The 5,815-nt window shown below is 37.3% G+C and overlaps 1 pseudogene; it reads left to right on the top strand.

Moving 5' to 3' along the window:
• The first annotated feature begins 4,013 nt into the window (after positions 1-4,013).
• LOC101566090 lies at positions 4,014-5,540 on the top strand (annotated as a pseudogene).
• The last annotated feature ends 275 nt before the right edge of the window (positions 5,541-5,815 follow it).

Genomic DNA, 5,815 nt, shown 5'->3' on the forward strand with positions numbered 1-5,815 from the left:
AAGTCCGCATCTTGTACAGCAATTAACCACTAAGAAGAATATATGCAGTGTATTATTTGTTGAAATTGTCCTTCCGATCTGATTTGAAACTGTCTCATTGCTGTCTGTTTGTCAATAAAACTTTGAAAAAAAAAAAAAAACCTATGAGCTGTCTTAATTGACCCTGTCCACCTACAGAAATGCACCTACACTAAAAATGATAAATTTTATTCAGTGTGGAGCCACATATTTTGTAATCTGAAAATTTTTTTTACCAATATTTCAGTAATTGAATTCACGTTTATAAGAATTCTTTACTAATACATTTTCATATTCAATTGTGATTATAATAACTTGTCTTAGTACTTTGTGCTTTTATTCCTAATTATTGTAGCTGTTGTATAAAAAAAAAAATGATAGTTTCACTACCATCCAAGAAAGCCTCAGAAACATTTTGGAATGGTATTCACATCCTAACTTAATTTAGTGAATATAAGTAGTTTAAAATAATTCCAGCTCAAAAATGTTTTTTAAAAAATTTTTCCATAGTTTGGTGTTGATTTCAGATTTGAAATGTTACCTTTACTGTCTTGGGTTAGAAATGGGATCTCCCTGGAAGGGGAGTGATCGATCACTGGAACTGTGACCTGAAGGGAAAATTCTTATCTCTGAATTTTCCTCTCTCTCTTTGCTTCCTAAATGCTATGGGTAAACATGTCTCCTGTGTCATTCCCTATCATGCTATTTCTCTCTTCAGCCATGAATTAAATCCCTGAAAATTGTGAGTCAAAATAAAAGTTTCTTCTTCAAGTTGCTAGTGTTATTGTGTCTCAATGATGGGAAAGCTGACTAAAAAAGTTTGGTACCAGGAGTGAGATTGTTGCTAATTGTATTTGACCATGTATTTACAACCTTTGGAACTGATGTGTGGGAGTTTGGAAAGGTTTGAAGATACTGGCTAGTGAAATCCTAGAATACAATAGGTACAACTTGTTAGGATATTCAGATTTGAATTCAGAAAATCAGAATACGGATAGTAGTGCAGACAGTAAAGGCCAGCCTCAAGAGATTTCAGATCGGAGTGAGGACTACATTGGAAAATGGACTAGCGGTCATGCATATTACATTATGGTAAAGAACTGGTCTCTATTTTGCCCATATCCTAAGGCATCATGTGAGGCTAAATTTATAATCTGGCAGAGAGATTGCAAAGCAGACTAATATTCAGACTGTGACATGAGTGCTGCTGGCTGCTTTTGAACAGATCTACAGAGATAATCAAGAGAAAATTTTGCAGCTTGGCAAGAAGGAAAATGTATATAAAAGTTGGGGCCAAAAAAGCAAAGAAAGTACAGATGCTAAAAGAGATTAACATTAAAAAGCACTATTGCTGGGAAGGTGGTACCAGCAAAAAATGTCAGTCTGTGGTCTGCCCTTCCTCCATTTTCTCTGATAAGATGGTGCCAGTGAGCAGAGTGAACAGTGTTCACTCTGGCACCATTAGCAATGGTGCCAGTAACTATAGAGTTTCAGTTGCTCTGTCTTCCACTATTCCCAGGACAGCAGTGTTAGTGAGAAGCTTGCTCTGCATTTCCTCTCTTGCCCCAGGGCAGCAGCACTAGATGATGGAAGGTAGGTTCATAATCTGTGGCTTTTCCCATTGTCCCCAGGACAGCTTGCTGGTGAGAGAAATACAGCTGTGCTGGTGAGAATAGTACACTGGTGCTGGCAGGAGAAGCAATGGTGGTGCTGGCTAGAGGAGACATCCTGAGGAACAGACAACTCCTAAGGAAGCCTTGACATCAATGATAAGATTAACATTAGAAATCTAAAAGCATAATCATAGAAAATAAAATAGGAAATGACAAGATGAAAAAGCAAAATGCAGTCCAGATAACCCACCTCCACCCAGGACAAGTCTAGAATGCAAAGATACAGAGGAACTCTGAAGCCAACAAATATAGCTCTCTGAAATGATAGCAGCATAAACTAAGAAAAAATGAATGGAAGAGACCATAGAAAAAAATAATCTCTAAGGTTCAAAAGTAATGACTATCAAAATAACATTAAACCAGACACAGACAAATAAAGGAGCTCAAGAAAATGATGGAAAGCATGAATACCAAATGTAGACAAGAAATAGAATCAGCATGCCCAGCCTGATAGCTCATCAGACTAAAGCACCTGCTTAGGCAGAGCACAGTGGCTAGGGTTCAAACCCGTGTGCCGTGCCGGCCCTGCCCCTGGGGTGCACTGAGATGGTGATTGAGACTGGGGTTGGTGATGTGCACCTGTAATCACAGTACTTGAGAGGCTGAAAACAGGAGGATCACTACAAGTCTGATCTATATAATGAGACCCTATAGACCCTGTATACCCTGTACTAAACGCATTAAGAAAAAAGGAAATAAAATCAGTGAAACTGATCCCAACACAAATTCAGAAGATTGGAAACTCCACTGAAAGTATATGTAGCAGACTGAATGAGGGTGAGAATAGACTATCAGATCTAGAAGACAGGAATGCCACCAGATATCAGGAAAAGCAAGATGTCCAAAAATTTGAGACTGGAAGAATCAACAGGTACAGCATGAAGCAAAGAAGAACAAAATATATGGTTAATTGGAACAAGTGAGAAAGCTGGAAACGGCAAAAGCTAGAGTTTTCACTTCACAGAAATAATGGCAGACTACGAGTTCAGTCTACATAGTGAGACCCTGTAGACCCTGTACTAAATACATTTTAAAAAATGGCAAACATGGTTAAGAATTTGACATACAAATAAAGCATACAGAACTCCAAATAGCCAAGATCACAATAAATCTACACCAAGGCATATTCTAATCAAGATTCCAGTGACTCAGCACAAGAACAAAATACTAAAAGCAGCTAGAGAAAAGAAACATCACACATAAAGAAAAGCACATAGCTTCACAGTAGATTTCTCAGCACAAACCCTCAAATCAAAGACAACTTAGAGTGAGATATTTCAAGCCCTAAAAGAAAACAATCTTCAACCCACATTAATATACCCCACAAAACTATCCTTTAGAATTAATGGAGAAATAAGATACTTTCATGAAAACTGAAGAAATTTACGATCAAACGGGCTCTACAGAATGTGATGAAGGACATATTAGAGACAATGAAGACCACCACTACATGAACACCAATAGAAAGAAGCCACAAGGCATGGCAACAAACAGGAGAAAGGGAAGAAACGATGGATAAACAACATGACAAAGCAATACATATTGGTTCTAACCATCAAGAGAAAATGGTCTTAATGTACTAATCAAAAGAATAGACTGATGAAATGGATGAATAAGATCTAGCAATATGCTGCATTCAAGAAACTCATATAACCCAAAAGGAAATTCATAGACTAAATAAAGAACTAAAAACAATTGTCCGTGCCACAGGAATACAGAAAAAAGCAGGGGTAGCTATTCTATTTGCAGATGGTATAATCTTTAAGCCAAAACAGATCAAAAGAGACAAAAAAAAAAAAAAAAAAAGTCACTACATACTTAAGGGAAAACTCCAAGAGAGAGGTAGCAATTATAAATATTTATGCACTAAACACGTTTACCCACCTACATAAAATAAATATTACAGACATGAAAAACCAAATAAGCTTTAACACAGTTGTAGTGGGGCAACTTAATACCCCACTCTCACAAATAGATCAACCAGACCAAAAAGAAAAAAGAAAAAATCGACAAATATTAGAATTAAAACAAGCCTATTAAAAAAATGGACTTGGTAGATGTCTACAGAGTGTTCCTATTCTTCTCAGCTGATTATGGAATATTCTCAAATATATATTAGCTGACAAAATATGTTTAAGTAATTGTAGAGGAATTGAAAGCATGCTGTGTGTACTATCTAACCACATAGCACAATGAAACTGGGGCCCAGCATCTGTGGGCCCCACGTGGGTTCTGGACTGCGGGCTTGAGAGCTGTCATTCTTGGCTGGGAGCTTGTGGGGTCTGGGGCACAGAGGTACTCTGTGGCCTCTAGGGCGGCACCATGCCTAAGGCACCAAAGGGAAAAAGCCCTGGATGAGAAAAAAAAAATCATCCATCCATATAGTAGAAAAGCAGGTCAAATTACAAGAGAGTTCCACAAACAAGAAAAGAAGGAAAATTTGAAGAATGAAAAGGCCTTATGTCTCAACCTTATTGGTGAAAAACTGCAATGATTTCAAATCAGCAGGGGCCGGGGAGATGACTCAGTAGAATAAGTGCTTGCCTGGCAAGCGCAAGGGTCTGAGTTCAAATCTCTGGTTCTGGAAAAAAAAAAAAAAAAAAAAAAAAAGCTGAATCCCCCAAAACTGAGATATTCAAAGAAGGATGTTTGCAAATTAATTGAAAGGTATTTAAATTGGTTCAGCAGTGAGCTGGAACAGATCGAGTTACACAGCATCAAGGACAGGCAGGGAAGGCAACACCATTCCCCAGAGACCATCAGCAAGCAGATGATGGAGATAGAGCATGAATGGCAGCAGTACTCCGGCTACAGCTTTGAGATTCCTGACATTTTACATGCAAGTAGTCTGAAAACTTTTAGTCCATGGAGAGAAAATATTCTCTCAGGCTTTCACAGAGAGCACATTGGCCAAGCAATGGCTGTGACTCATCCACATGCCTGACACTGACAAAGGATATACAATTTGAGGTACAGGATCTCAGGATAAATCTTGAGGGGATTTCACTGACCTTATCAGATCCAAAAGCTACAACTCTTGTTGCATAGGTCCTGCTTTATCTCGGTCTTAACCATCCAGCAGAAAAGTATAAAAACGAAGTATAAGAAGTAAAGCCATGCTGTTATGTTGAGCTGTAGGGGACTCAGGTCAACAATTTCTGAAACTGCCAGTCAAGCGGAAGACCCAATACTATTATGGACTACTGGACTCTTTTAGAATATTTTGCTGAGTTAACACACCTATAATGTTCAAATGACAGAACTAAACAAAAAAGGGGATACAGATGAATGTCCATTTTGTATCTGTGTATTCAAAATGGTTAGCATAGATATATAGTTACATTCTCTTAATGAATAGAGGGATTTGTTTTAATAGTGTTTGTAAATAGGATATCATGTCTGCATCTTCTACAGCAAATAACCACTAGGAAGAGGGTATGCAATGTGTTAATTATTAAAACTATCCTACCAATTTGATTTGAAACTGTCTCATTGCTATTTGTCTCTCAATAAAATTATGGAAAAACAAAAAAATCAAAACAAATAAATAAATAAACTTTTAGTTCAACTCCTGCCAACATCATATTCTTCGTTTTGTCTGGAGAATGGGATTTGGATCTGACGAAATTGTCAAACATTAAAATGAGAAAACTTTGTACTAATGATGCAGTAGCTAAGAAGCACAAGAAGGAAACTCAAAATTTAACTATAGATAAAGATTTAGGGCCATTGGAACTGAAAGGGGAATCAGGTGCCTCCAATGAAGCAATGACTCCTGTGGCCTACTTGGCCTTACTTGCTTTGAAAATCAGTAATGAGAGAGCTTTAAGTCACATTCATTGCCTGTGAAAAATAACTGTCTAGAATTTGCTGTTTAACTTATTCTCTCTCATAATGTGAATTACATTTGCAGTTTCAAAAATAGTATTATATTTTTTATTTATTTAAATGTGAAAGTTGCTTTTCATTTATATTAAGTTGTTAAAATGGAAGATGTATTTTGTTTTTCATTACTATAACAAATACTAGTGGCTTGGTAACTTATAAAGATGTGGACTTAGCTCATGGTTTTGGAGGCTGGAAGTCTAGGCAGCCCCTGCTAGCCCTGGCAAGGCCATCTCTTG

Source organism: Octodon degus, unplaced genomic scaffold (assembly GCF_000260255.1).
Source record: "Octodon degus isolate 3935 unplaced genomic scaffold, OctDeg1.0 scaffold00144, whole genome shotgun sequence".
Lineage (NCBI taxonomy): Eukaryota > Metazoa > Chordata > Mammalia > Rodentia > Octodontidae > Octodon > Octodon degus.